The sequence below is a fragment of the Loxodonta africana genome, chromosome 3 (genome assembly GCF_030014295.1).
Source record: "Loxodonta africana isolate mLoxAfr1 chromosome 3, mLoxAfr1.hap2, whole genome shotgun sequence".
Lineage (NCBI taxonomy): Eukaryota > Metazoa > Chordata > Mammalia > Proboscidea > Elephantidae > Loxodonta > Loxodonta africana.
The window spans coordinates 44,328,405-44,342,340 of NC_087344.1; the positions used below are offsets into that span (position 1 = coordinate 44,328,405).

At 49.9% G+C, this 13,936-nt stretch overlaps 1 protein-coding gene across 8 annotated transcripts in view; it reads left to right on the forward strand.

Annotated features, from left to right (window-relative positions):
• The window catches only part of PIK3CD (phosphatidylinositol-4,5-bisphosphate 3-kinase catalytic subunit delta), a 74,712-nt gene that overhangs the window by 24,184 nt on the left and 36,592 nt on the right, over positions 1–13,936 (forward strand). The window contains exon 1 of one of the 8 annotated variants that reach the window (XM_064281234.1): positions 12,630–12,753. The exons of the other annotated variants lie outside the window; for them this stretch is intronic. The gene's annotated coding sequence lies outside the window, so the exon portion shown is untranslated. Of the gene's footprint in view, positions 1–12,629; positions 12,754–13,936 lie in introns of those variants that run through there. 8 annotated transcript variants of the gene reach the window in all.

Below are 13,936 nucleotides of genomic sequence, written 5' to 3' on the forward strand. Positions count from 1 at the left end.
AGCCTACTCTTAACCACTGTTCTGCACTTCCTCCAAGTGAGGGCGCTCATTTCTTGGGAGGAAGCATTAGTGGGGGTCTGGGGGTCTGGATCTGGGTAGGAGGCTGAGGGGAGGCCTCTGGGAGTCAGTGGGCTCTGGGGAAGGGCTTTCCTAGCTTCTTCTCAACCCCCCACCCCGGGACTCAGCTGGGTTCCTGGGCAGCCTTCCCTGTACTTGGTGTTCCTTCGCTGGTGGACTTAGCTTCTGGTCTCTTGTGCAGTGAGAGTGCTTAGGAGAATGCAGCTTCTGGTGGTTGGCTGACCCCAGTCGCCAGCCCCAGGGAGGCTGGGGTGGTCTTTGTGAGCCATTCTCCCCTGTATCCAAAGGAAGCAGTGCCTGCCCTTTGAAACCTCAATGGTCTCCACATCCGTCTCTTGGGCCTTCTGAGAGGAATCTTAGAGCTGGCAAACGACATGATCAAGGCAACAGGACTTGGGTCTCCTCTGGGCCAGTGGCCCAGCTCTGATCACTCTGCATTAACCCAGGAGAGGCAGTGTGATACACTTGTAAGAGCAGGACTCCGGAGTCAACCTGGGTTTAAATCTTGCCTCTCCCATTTGCTAGCTGTGCAGCTATACCCCCCTGAGCCCCGCTTCCCTCATTTGTAAAACAGAATGCCTGACTTAGGGGCTTGTTGTGATGATCAAATGAGAAATGAACGTATGGGGCCTAGAATCGTGTGGCCTTACGGAGGTGCTCTGAGATGGGCGCTGCCCATGTTCACCCCAAATATGAGCCTGGTAAATGATCAAGAGGTTCTTGTTCTGGGTCAGGGTCAGAACGTACCCCCAGAGGCTCCCAGGGGCAAAAGTGGCCTGGAGTCTTGCTTTGGGAGTGGAAGGAGGCAGTCCCGGGCCCCTGGCGAGGAGAGGCTGAACAGGGCAATGGGATGAGGTGTCTGGAGCTCTAAGCGTGGTCCCCAAGATTTTTCTCCCTTTGGCCCAACCGTTTGAGGGTTGTCTGCAGTTCTGGTGTCTCACAAGGAGGGGAGGCGGGCATGTAAGCCCATTGCTGGGTGAAGAAGGAGGGCCCAAGGGCTGAGTGGCAAGTAAGGGGTCAGGGCAGGCAGGCAGGCAGGAGTGTGGCTGCAGAGTAGACCCCAGGAGAACGGGTGCAAACAGCCTTGAAAGGGGAAACCCATCTCCATTGCTGCCCTGAATATATGTGTGTGTGTGTGTGTGTGTGTGTGTGGTGTTCTTAGATTAGGGCCAAGGCAGAAGAGAAGTGGAATTTGCAGTTTTAGAAGATATTATTTGGGTGTCTTAAGATTGGGGTGGCCTACATCTTCTGAGTATTATAGGCTAGAATCTTCTAGATTATACATGTGGATGTTTTTAATATCTATGCTATATGTATGTTTTATCAATGTTTCTATGCCATACCCTATATATTTCTAGTTGTATAAAAGCGATACAAGTGAGTGATAAAGTCTGTAAATACAGGTTTGTCAAAGGAAGAAAAAAACTCCATGATCCACCTACCCAAGAACCCCTTTCACATATTAAATCCCTTTGAAAATCTGCTAAAAATCATGGACTTTCTCTGCAGAAAAAGGCTTCCTCAGGAACCTTTTTTAGTGTAATTTTGGGGACTTCCTGGCCTCCCCCAAGTTCGCCCCCAGACTCTGCTCGATGGAAGGCTGTGGTTCCATCCCTACCTCAGCAGTGGGGCTCTGTCTCTGACACCAGAGGCCAGGGAGGGCCAGAAGCTCCTGTAAGACGCGTGCCAACACACCGGTTCAAAGTCCAGTTTGAAGCTGTTCAGCTTTGGCTACCTCTCAGCTAAGATGTGCAAATTCACTCCCTGCCAGTTAAATCCTTTCCCTTGTCCTAAATTTAGTGCTCCTTTTTGGTGGTGTTCAGCAAGGACTGACTTTCCTGCATCATTTGGTCTGTGTCCACCATAGAATTATGGTATTGGCAAAGAATATTGAAAATACCATCGACTGCCAGAAGAACAAATCTGTCTTGCAAGAAGTACTGCCAGAATGCTCCTTAGAAGCAAGGATGGTGAGACTTCATCTCACGTACTTTGGACATGTTATCAGAAGGGACAAATTCCTGGAGAAGAACATCATGCTTGGTAAAGCAGAAGGTGGGTGAAAGAGCGGAAGACCCTCAGTGAGGTGGACTGACGGTGGCTGCAACGATGGGCTCAAGCATAGCAAAGACTGTGAGGGTGGCACAGGACCAGCTAGTGTTTCCTTCTGCTGTATATAGAATTACTATGAGTTGGAACCAACTCAACGACACCTAACAACAAAAACCACTGTAGAATTAGCTCATTCACAAAGGAGGAAGGCTGTTGGGACAGCCACAGCCGTGGGTCTGTGGTTCCACTTCTATGTGAAGGGCGTTGGCTGGGCTGGTGGAAAAGCCCTGGGGGGGCTGGAGTGTATACATCGGCATGAGAGGGTGGGCTCCTCTTCTACAGAGAATGAGAAGGAAGGCAGCGCCGTGTACCAGGATCCACATGTTGGGGGGTTCCGGGTGGCTATGAGAACAGGCAGGGTCTCCCTGGATGATTAGGAAGCAAACCCCTCCCACCTGTGCCAAGTGGATGGGGCTGGCCCTGAGCAATGGTGAGCAGACCTCAGCACCCACCTCCTCTGGCCCAGACAGCAGCAAGGCACCTTGCATTTCAAGTATCTCAAAGCTTTCTCAAACTCCAGGTGGCCAGCCTCCCTGAGTGCCACTCCCCACTTGGGACCAGTGATCTACCTCTTCTTCTATTCCTCCTCCTTCCTCTTAATATAACAGCTCTATTGAGATATAATTCAGAACTCACCCATTTAAAGTGTATGATTCAATGGGTTTTAGTATATTCACAGAGTTGTGTAGCCATCACCACCATTAATTTTAGAACGTTTTCATCACTCGGGAAAAAAAAAAACCTTCTACCCATTAGCTGCCACTCTCCACTGCCTCCCATTTCTACCCCTCCCTAAGCCCTAGGCAACCACTAATCTACTTCCTGTCTCTATGGATTTGCCTATTCTGGCCATTTCATAAAAATGGAATCATATAATATGCGATCTTTTGTCTGGCTTCTTTCACTGAACATATTACCTCTTCTTTAGAAACATGTCTGACCCATACAAATACAGGGGAGGGTTTTTGGTTATACTGGCCGTTGATTTAATCACAGTATTGATTGAGCCTCTGCTCGATCAGGCGTGGGGCAGGTGCCAGGGCACACAGGGAGAAGGACGGCATCCCTGAGTGGTATATTAGTAACCTATTGCTCTGTAACAAATCATCCCACAACTTAAACAATAAACATTTCTTCTCACTGTTTTTGTGGGTCAGGCATCTGGGAGTAGCTTAGCTGGGTGGTTCTGGTTCAGAGTCTTTCGTGAGGTTGCAGTCAAGTCATCAGCTGGGGCTGCAAGTGTTGGGGCTGAAGATACCTTCCAAGATATTGTTAACAGTCCTCAGTTACCGTGGCTGGCTGTTGGCCAGACACCTCAATTAGTCAAAATCTGGGCCTCTCTCCACAGGGGCGCTTGAGTGTCCTCATGACATGGCCACCACAAGACAGCGTGAGAGAGCTCATGGCTGAAGCTGCAGTCTTTCATACCTAATCTTGGAGGTGACACACCCTCATGTCTGCCATTTTCTTTGGGTCACACCGACCAACCCTGCTGTAATGTGGGACACTCTTGCGCTGATTTCTACCATGTAACAGGAGTCACTGAAGACCCCTCATTTCTCATGAGGCTGACTTCAGCGATAGGATCGGACCTTGCTAAAATGCAGATACAGCATGTTTTTAAAAAAATGAGCCTTGTGCCATAATAGTAGTTGGTTGATTCATTGTTAGAAGCAGTTAGAAAAAAAAAAATAGTTGCTGTCAAGCCAACTCTGACTCCTGGTGACTCCATGTGTGTCAGAGTAGAACTGTGCTCCCTAGGGTTTTCAGTACCTGATTTTTTGGCAGTAGATCACCAGTCCTTTCTTCCAAGGTACCTCTGGGTGGACTCAAACCTCCAACCTTTCAGTTAGCAGGGGAGCCTGTTAACCATTTGCACCACCCAGGGAGGTTAGAGGTGGGATCTGAGCCCTGCTCTGCCATGTCCTAACTGTGTGGCTTTGGGTCAGTCTTCAGCCTACATTGCCTCATGGAGATGATGATAGTAACTGCCTTGTGGAGTTGTTTTGAAGATTTAATGAAATAATGAAATTCCAGTTATCTATAGCTGTATAGGAAACCCTGGTGCCATAGTGGTTAAGTGCTACGGCTGCTAACCAAAGGTCAGCAGTTCAAATCCACCAGGTGCTCCTTGGAAACTCTATGGGGCAGTTCTACTCTGTCCTATAGGGTTGCTATGAGTTGGGATCGGCTCAACCGCAACGGGTTTGGATTTTATCTGTTTGTTTATAGCTGTATGGGAGCCCTACTGGCGCAGTGGTTAAGAGCTCCGCTGCTAACCAAAAGATTGGCAGTTCGAATCCACCAGCCACTCCTTGGAAGCCCTATGAGGCAACTCTACTCAATAGTGACCCTATAGGGTCACTATTGACTCAATGGCAATGGGTTTGGTTTTTTGGTATAACTGTATAATAAACCACCTCAGACTCAGAAATGTAATGCAATAACTATTTTCTTATGTTCACAGATTCTGTGGGTCAAGGATTCAGAGAAAGTTTGTCTATAGTCCATGATGTCTAGGTGTCAGCTGGGAAGATTCTGAAAGGGCTTGAACAGCTAGGGGTGGGATCATCTGGAGGTTTCTTCACTAACATCTAGTGCCAGGGTGGGGATGACTCGAAGGTTGGGCGCAGGTGGGACTGTCAGCCAGAATACCTACGTGTATGGCCTCTCTTTATGTCTTGGGCTTTCCCACAGCTTGGCGGCTTCAGGATGTCAGACTTCTTTCTTGATACCCAAACCTTCAAGAGTGAGTGTTCCTAAACCAAAGCAGAAGTTACTTGGCCTTTTATGATCTAACCTCTCAAGGTCACTTAGCATCACTTTTGCCATACTTTTTTGGTCAGGCCAAGGTAGTCACAAACTCATCCAGATTTAAAGAGAGGAGACACAGATCCCAAATCTCAATGGAAGGAATGTCAAAGAATTTGCTGCCATGTTTTAAAACCTTCATGAAGAATGTTAAGATTGGGTACAATGACTGACGTATGTTGTTGTCATTAGGTGCCGTCAAGTCAGTTTTGACTCATAGTGACCCTATGTACAACAGAACAAAACACTGCCCAGTCCTGCGCCATCCTCACAATTGCTGTTACGCTTGACTCCATTGTTGTAGCCACTGTGTCAATCCATCTCATAAAAGGTCCTCCTCTTTTTTGCTAACCCTCTACTTTACCAAGCATGATGTCCTTCTCCAGGGACTGACTCCTCATGATAACAAGTCTGAAGTATCTGAGACAAAGTTTCGCATCCTTGCTTGTAATGAGCATTCTGGCTGTACTTCTTCCAAGATGGATTTGTTCCTTCATCTGGCAGTCCATGGTATATTCAATATTCTTCACCAACACCATAATTCAAAGGTGTGAATTCTTCTTTGGTCTTCCTTATTCATTGTCCACCTTTCACATGCATATGAAAGAAAAAAAAACCCATTGCCATTGAGTCAATTCTCACTCAGAGAATGACCCTATAGGACAGAGTAGAGCTGCCCCATAGAGTTTCCAAGGAGCCACGTGGTGGATTTGAACTGCTGACCTTTTGGTTAGCAGCCATAGCACTTAACCACTATGCCACCAGGGATCCCACATGCATATGAGGCAATTGAAAACACCATGGCTTGGGTCAGGCACACCTTAGTCCTTAAAGTGACATCTTTGCTTTTTAACACTTGAAAAGAGGTCTTTTGCAGCAGATTTGCCCAATGCAATGCGTCATCTGATTTCTTCACTGCTGCTTCCATGGGCATTGAATGTAGATCCAAGTAAAATGAAATCCTTGTCCACTTCAATCTTTTCTCCATTTATTATGATGTTGCTTATTGGTCCAGTTGTGAAGATTTTTGTTTTCTTTTTATTGAGGTGTAATCCATACTAAAGGCTGTGGTCTTTGATCTTCATCAGTAAGTGCTTCAAGTCCTCTTCACTTTCAGCAAGCAAGGTTGTATCGTCTGCATAACGCAGATTGTAGATGAGTCTTCCTCCAATCCTGATGCCCCATTCTTCTTCATATAGTCCAGCTTCTTGGATTATTTGCTTATACAGATTGAATGGGTATGGTGAAAGGATACAACCCTGACGCACACCTTTCCTGATTTTAAACCATGCAGCATTCCCTTGTTCTGTTCGAATGACTGCCTCTTAGTCTATGTAGAGGTTCCTCATGAGCACAATAAAGTGTTCCAGAATTCCCATTCTTGGCAATATTTTCCATAATTTGTTATGACCCACACAGTCGAATGCCTTTGCATAGTCAATAAACACAGGTGAACATCTTTCTGGTGTTCTCTGCTTTCAGCCAAGATCCATGTGACATCAGCTATGATATGCCTTTTTCCATGTCCTCTTCTGAATCCGGCCTGAATTTCCAGCAATTCCCTGTCGATGTACTGCTGCAACTGCTTTTAAATGATCTTCAGCAAAATTTTACTTGTGTGTGATATTAATGATATTGTTCCATTAATTTCTGCATTCTGTTGGATCACCTTTCTTTGCGATGGGCACAAATACGGATCTCTTCCAGTCAGTTGGCCTTGGCTCAGATGAGCGAGCACTTCCAGCGGTGCATCCATTTGTTGAAACATCTCAATTGATATTCTGTCAATGCCAGGAGCCTTGTTTTTCACCAGTGCCTTCAGTGCAGCTTGGACTTCTTCCTTCAGTACTATTGGTTGTCGATCGTATGCTACCTTCTGAAATGGTTGAATGTCTGATGTATAGTATGTGTCATATAGCTGCCAGCTGCTCCTGCTGTTGCTGTCAATATTGTTACTAGTTTTAGTATCTCTCAGGTACTGATATTTAAAAGACTGGAACTTACTGCTATGTAGCTAACTGTGTGTGATTCAGACAACTCACCTGCCTTGTCTTAACTAAATGATCTTTAAGGCTCAGCTCTGTGATTATGTTTAGTCTAATATTGCCAGGAAGTCCCTGGATGGTACAAACAGTTAACATGCTTAGCTGCTAACGAAAAGGTTGGAGGTTTGTGTCCACCCAAAAGCACCTCGGAAGAAAACCCTGGCAATTGACTTCCGAAAAATCAGCCATTGAAGCCCTGTGGAGCACAGTTCTAGACTGACACACATGGGGTCGCCATGAGTTGGAATCGACACAACAGTAAGTGGTTAATATTGTTGGATTCATTCTTTTACCTTCTTCAAATTTGGAGCCAACTTTTTATTATTATTACTATTATTTCCTAGCCCTTAGGTTAATTTTCTTACCCTCAGCAGCTTCTCAAACACAGAGATTTCGCAAGGAGATTCTAGATCAGTTGCTCCAATCCCCCAGCGTATCTTTCATGAGCCTTGATGTGTGACTCACAAAATGCCCTGTTGTTTCAGGCACCCTATTTATGCCCTTATCCTCATTTTCTCGCAGTAAATATTCGAAACTGATCTTTTCTACAAACACAGGAATGTCTTCTTTTCCTACCGCGAATCTTAAAATGAAGTCTAAGACATCATGTCGTCCCACAAGGATCACATCCTCAAATGGGCAACCTGAGACTCACAGAAAGTGGTGAGGGAACGCGCTGTATCAATCAATGCTCCCCTCTAGGGACAAGGAGTCCTTGGGTGGCAAAAGTGGTTAGGCGCCAGACTACTAACCAAAAGGTTGGTAGTTCGAGCCCACCCACCTGTACATTCTCCAGGGGAGGCACCCTTCCTGCCTTGATCTCAGCCCAGTCACTGGCCCCCAAGTGGGAACTCAATAAATGCAGTGATGGTTCAGAATCCTCACCTTCCATGCAGGAGACCTGGTTCATTCCCGGGCAGTGTACCTCATGTACAGCTACCACTCTTCTGTCTGTGGAGGCTTGCATGTTGCTATGATGCTGAACTGGTTTCAGTGGAGCTTCCAGGCTAAGATGGGCTGGGAAGAAAGGCCTGGTGATCTGCTTCCAAAAGGTCACAGCCATGAAAACCCTATGGAGTGCAGTTCTACTTTGCAACACATGGGGTTGCCATGAGTCAGAATCCACTCAATGGCATGGGTTTCCAAGCCTAAAAGTCTCCTCTAAATGTACTGTCCCTTTAATCATGACCTCTCCTGTCCAAAGAAGGAGCCCTGGTGGTACAGTGGTTAAGTGCTTGGCTGCTAACCCAAAAGGTCAGGTGAGTTTAAACCCAACAGCTGCTCTGCGGGGGGAAATATATGTGGCAGTCAGCTTCCATAAAGATTTACAGCCTTGGAAACCATATGGGGCAATTCTACTCTGTCCTATAGGATCGCAGTGAGTAGGAATCAACTTGATGGCAACAGGTTTGTTTATTTTTTATTACCATCTTAGTCATCTAGTACTGCTATAACAGAAATACCACAAGTGGATGGCTTTAACAAAGAGAAATTTATTTCTTCACAGTAAGGTAAGCTAAAAGTCCAAATTCAGGGCATCAGCTCCAGGGGAAGACTTTCTCTCTCTGTCGGCCTTCTTATCAATCTTCCCCCAGACTAGGAGCTTCTCTGCACAGGGACCGGGGTCCAAAGGAAGTGCTCTGCTCCAGGCACTGCTTTCTTGGTGGTATGAGGTCCCCACTCTCTGCTTGCTTCCCTTTCCTTTTATCTCTTGAGAGATAAAAGATGGTACAGGTCATACCCCAGGGAAATTCCATTTACATTGGATCAGGGATGTGACCTTAGTAAGGGTGTTACAATCCCACCCTAATCCTCTTTAACATAAAAATTACAATCACAAAATGGAGGACCACCATGCAATGCTGGGAGTCATGGCCCAGGCAAATTGATACACACATTTTTGAGGGGACATAATTCAATCCATGGCACTATCCAAGGTCAGTGCCATGTGCTGTGTGCTGGTCCCTTTTACAGATGAGGTAGAGGCGTTAGGAAACTCATCCAAAACCAAGCCTAACTCCTGAACTTGCACTCCCCCCTCTCACTGAGAGATTCCCTGCAACGTGAACCATTTTTGGTTGACACCTGAAAGAATGAGCAACTCAAACACAAGCCTCATTTTTCTCTCTGCCCACTCCCTGTCCCCCAGGTCACAAGCTCCCAAAGCCTCAATTAAGGCAGACTTTTGTACTAAGCATGGGGAATTGTCGAAAGAAAGCCGGAAGCTCCAGACTCTAATTAACTTTGCTTCTTAACTACAGATGAGCCACTTTTTGAGTTCACTGGGTGTGACAGTCTCAAAGATGAATGAAAATATGTAAGGAAGGCAGGAGAACAGGGCCCAGACACTCACGTCATTCGCCTCCCTCATACTCCTGCTTTGAGAGTAAAAATATCAAGGGAACAAAGGCCAGGGGGATCGTTTGAGCAAATATGGAAACTATCTCTCCCCATCAAGGAGAAAGATTATTCTCCAGAGTCCTTCCATTTTTTCTAGTAGAATTGCAAACAAATGCTAAACTGTTCTGTTGTAGTTGTTTTTTTGTTAGTTGCATCTTATTTTTTTTCTGACTTTAGCCTTCCTAGTCTTGTCCCCACTCAGCTTCTTATCTGAACCAGATACAGAAATTTGGAGTACCAACTTTGAGTAGAAAATTGCTGTGTGCCATTGCATCGATTACAAATCATGATGACAGTGTAGGACAGAGTACAACTGTCCCATAGGGTTTCCTAGGCTGTAATCTTTAGGGGAGCGGATTGCCAGGTCTTTTCTCCTGCGGAGTTGCTGGTGGATTCGAATCTCTGACCCTTTGGTTAGCAGCTGAGTGCTCAGCCCTTGTGCTATCAGGGCAGAATTCTAGGGAGAATGAATAATGGTGGATGAGATATTGGTGGGCAGCTGGGTGAGGCTCACATTTCATCATAGTGAGACTACCTGGAATTGTGTTGGGGGGGAGCCAGAGATATGACTAATGGAGCAAGTAAACCTCCCTCTTATAAACTAAAACTAAACTGGTTGTCTTCAAGTCCATTACCCTAGTGCTTATCAAATGTAACGAGGGCTCTAATGGGTGGGAACAAAGACACACTGGTTTACCGCCTTATGCTGGGGACTTATAAAGACGATCAGCTTTATAATCAGCAGTGGGGTGAGGATCTAATTTCTCTATTTACTCTGAATTTTAACAGTGGTGGAACTAATTTATTTATCCACGGAACCGATTTGTTTATACCCTCATCTAGTTTCAGAAAAGACTGACTGAAGGTACCCAGCCCTGAATAAGGAATCAGGAGACTGTTTTTTCCTAAACCACAAAGTATCTGTGTGACCTTGGGCAAGTGACCTGGCCTCTTTGTGCCCATTTCCCATCTGTGGGAGCAAACACTTACTGAGCATTTACTATAGGTGCCAGGCACTGCCCTGAAGACTTTACGTATTTACGTACCTGTATTCACTCATTTAATTCTCCCCACAACAATTATGTATCTTTCCAGAATTTGTCAATGCAGTTCCAGGACATCATGGTAATACCAGCAGGACGTTCAGGGCTGGCATTTTGTGGTTCCAGAGAAACTGTTGCTTGATACCCCCAATTTGAACCCCAGCAGGGTCACTGGGTTCCATTGCTGATGGGGACCTTGTTTTTGAGCTTGATGTTCAATCAGAAGTGCTGGAGAGAAAGGGAAGTCTCCAAGCAAAGGGACCATTGCAGACTGGCCCCCCGGGGAGAAGGCACCCAAGGAAAAGGCTGGGGGTGGGAGGAGAGGAACCCCTTGAAAAGTCTCTTTCTCAACCTTGGAAACCCCGCCCTGTGGGTCAGGGGAGGTGCTGCCTGGGATCAGGCTTCTCCCACCCCAGTAAGTCCTTCCCCACCCTGCCTTTGGTGTGCGTTCTGCTGCCTGGCTCCTAGGCAAGCTCTGAGCCAGGGCAAGAGGTGGGAAAGCAGAGGTGGAAGAAGTCCCTGAGAGAAGATGCCTCAGGGATGGTCTAAGGCCAGGGCTCCGCCTTCTCCGGGGATTGTCTGCCAAGTGCCCAGCCCCTCTTCTCACTGTGGGTGTGTGAATGTGGGCGAGTTCATCTGTGTGTGAATGTGTCTGGTCTCCGTGTGTGAGTACAGGTGTGTGGGGGGGGGGGTGTCAGTTACATAATTGTGACTGAGTGTGTATGAGGATGTGTGTCAGTGTATATAATAAGCCTGCCCTTCTGGCTGGGGGCTCCAGGTGCCAAGGCCCCCTCCTCTCTTCCCGGGCTTCTGCAGAACTCCCCCGCCCCGAGCTTCTAGCTGGGTTTTTCTCCACCATGCCCTCCTCTCATGCATGCGGGTCCGCGCAGGGTGATCCTGGGGCAGAGGGAGATTCCTCGGACCCTGGAAGCTGATCCAAACGGAAGCTGTGAGCGCCGAGCAGTTAAAACAAACACCTCCCCCGACCCTCGTGTGCCCCACCCCGAGCCGGTGATTCTGATCCTGAAACACCCTACCTTCTCTCTTGAACTGCACTGTGGCAAAGGTTTAAATCCAGGGCTGTGGACCAGGTGGTAAACTAAAGGACGTGGCCGGGCATCAGGAGAAGCGGATGGGTTTGGTGTCAAACCAAACTGGTTCCAATGCTAACTGCCGCTTAGAGGCTGTGAGAATTGTGTGTGGACGTCCGTGCCTGTGTATGTAATTCTGTCCGAGTGCACGTGTGTGTCCGCGTGTGAGTGCGTCTGGGAGGGTAAGAGTCCTCGCCCTGTGCGCAGCACCTACCTCGCGGTGTCAGACATGGCTAAGCCCCAGAGCGGGGTGTCAGGTGCCCCGCAGTGGTTGTTGCGTTATTGCCGGGGTCATAGGCCAGCACGCCCTGGGCTCATTGCACCGAATAGATGCATTGGCGGAAGTCCCCGGTAAGCGCATTTATTTTATAATTCTTACACTAAGGGATCTCCCGATGGAAAGGAAAGCTCCGCGGCTGGGGAACAACCAGCACGCGGGATTTGGAGCCCAGAGTCCGACTGGGCCACTTCCTCGGGTAACCCAGGCTCCGAATCCGTGACCTGGGTCCGGTACCCGCCCTTTCTGGTGATTCCTGGGGAGCACGGAGCGGTTTGGCAGACGACCAGACCTCATTCACTGTGCAAATGTCACTTTCTATCTACCCCTGTTCCAGGGCAAGATCGAGACCAAGGGTCTGCGCCCGAGCGCGATCTGGTCTGGCGGAGGCTAGGGGAGCGACCCAGCCAGCCCCGCCTCCGGCCTCCCAGCCGGGAGCAGCAGGGCTCGGGGAGAATTTTCAGCCGTTCCCTCCGCACCCCGGGCCCTCTCACGGCTTGGCGTGTCGCCTCTAGTGGGTGTGAGAATTTGTTGACGGTGCCCGCGCGGCGCCGTGCCGGCCGAACCCCGCCCCGTTGGGGCCCCGCCCAGCAGACCACTGGCCCCACCCGAGGGGCCATCGACGCCCCGCCCCTCCCCGCCCCCGGGGACGCCCCGCCCCGCCCCCGGGGACGCCCCGCCCCTCCGGCCTGCTGTCCGGCCCCGCCCCGGGCCGCGCCTCTCGGCGGATGCGCTGCTAGCCTAAACGGCGCTCGCAGGCTGCCCTCAGGCCCCTGCGGGCCCCGCGCCACTGCCGGGAGGCTCGCTCTCTCCTGTCACTCCGGGACCTGCCTGCAGCGTCCCCTGGGCAGTCGTCACCAGGGAGACTGGGCCCCGCCCCCGAGCCCCCGACACCGGTACGGAACCCACCTGCGCGGGCGTCTGCGGGGTCCCAGTGCCCCCCGGCGTGCCGGCCCGCCAGGCTCCAGGCTTTGTCTCTCTGGGGCGGGGCGGGCGTGGGTGGTGGAGGCGATCGCGGTCCGGGGCGTGGGGGGTGGGGGAGAACAGGACCCCGGCAGGGGCAGAGTCGGGCTCGCGTTCTGCTTCTCTGGTGGGGCTGCGTGATGCTCTGCCTCGCCCCTGGTCTGATGGAGCCCCGTTTCTGCCCCGGGAGGACGGAGATCCGGGGTGTCTCCGCTGCCGCCCTTGATGGGAAGATCAGGGCCCTCCGCTGGGCCCCGTTCGAGGACGCGCTTGTCTGGGGCGAGCTGTTTACTTGTCAGGGACGGAGCAGTGGCCGTGCGCGTCCTCCCCTCCCCCTGCCCCCATTCAGGAGGCGCGCGAGGAGCATCCTGTGAGCTGCGCGTCCCGAGGGTCGCGCATGAACCTGAGGGCTTAGCGGCTGCAGACTAGGTCCTGAGGTCCTGGCCGAAGACTGACCTTCCTCGGGGGAAGCGTCTTCTCCCTGGCCGCCCTCTTGTGCATTCTCTCCTGGCTCATTATTTCCTGACCTGAATTCCTGAGAACCAGTTCTCTCGCCGCCTTCTCTAACTCTTCTTCTCTCGGCTGGATCATCCTTGTTGCTTTATCTCCCCTTGTCTCTTTCCCTACTACCGTGTCTCAGTTCCCTGTTACCGAGCTGGGATTATCGATCCTCTTGTTAACTCCAGTATTGGCCTTTTCTATGTTGGTCAGCTGTGGGCTCTGGCCTCCCATTTCTCTGCCTCAGGAAGTCCTGGCGCTTCTCCCCGGATGCTGGGTGAAGAGACCGTCCCAGCCCACGTTCCTGGGCTCTTGGAACCGGGGGTCCTCTTTCCAGGAGCTGGGCTGGCGGCAAGGAGAATTCCCACTTGGTCCTTGGGAAATGTGTTCCCGGAATAGACACCTTTTTCAGCGGGTCCAGCAATAGTCTCCCTTTCCTACCTGTTAGGAGCCTTTCCCAGCCCTGCCTGGTGGGTTCCAGGCAGGACTTCCCACCCCGTGGAGATAGCGACGCCCAGGGCCATAGGGTGGCGGGGTGGGGTAGAGGCCCTACTGCTGGAATTCAGGCAACCGGGCTTCCGGAGCTCAGGCGTCTTTCTCTCCCAGGGGTCAGATTAT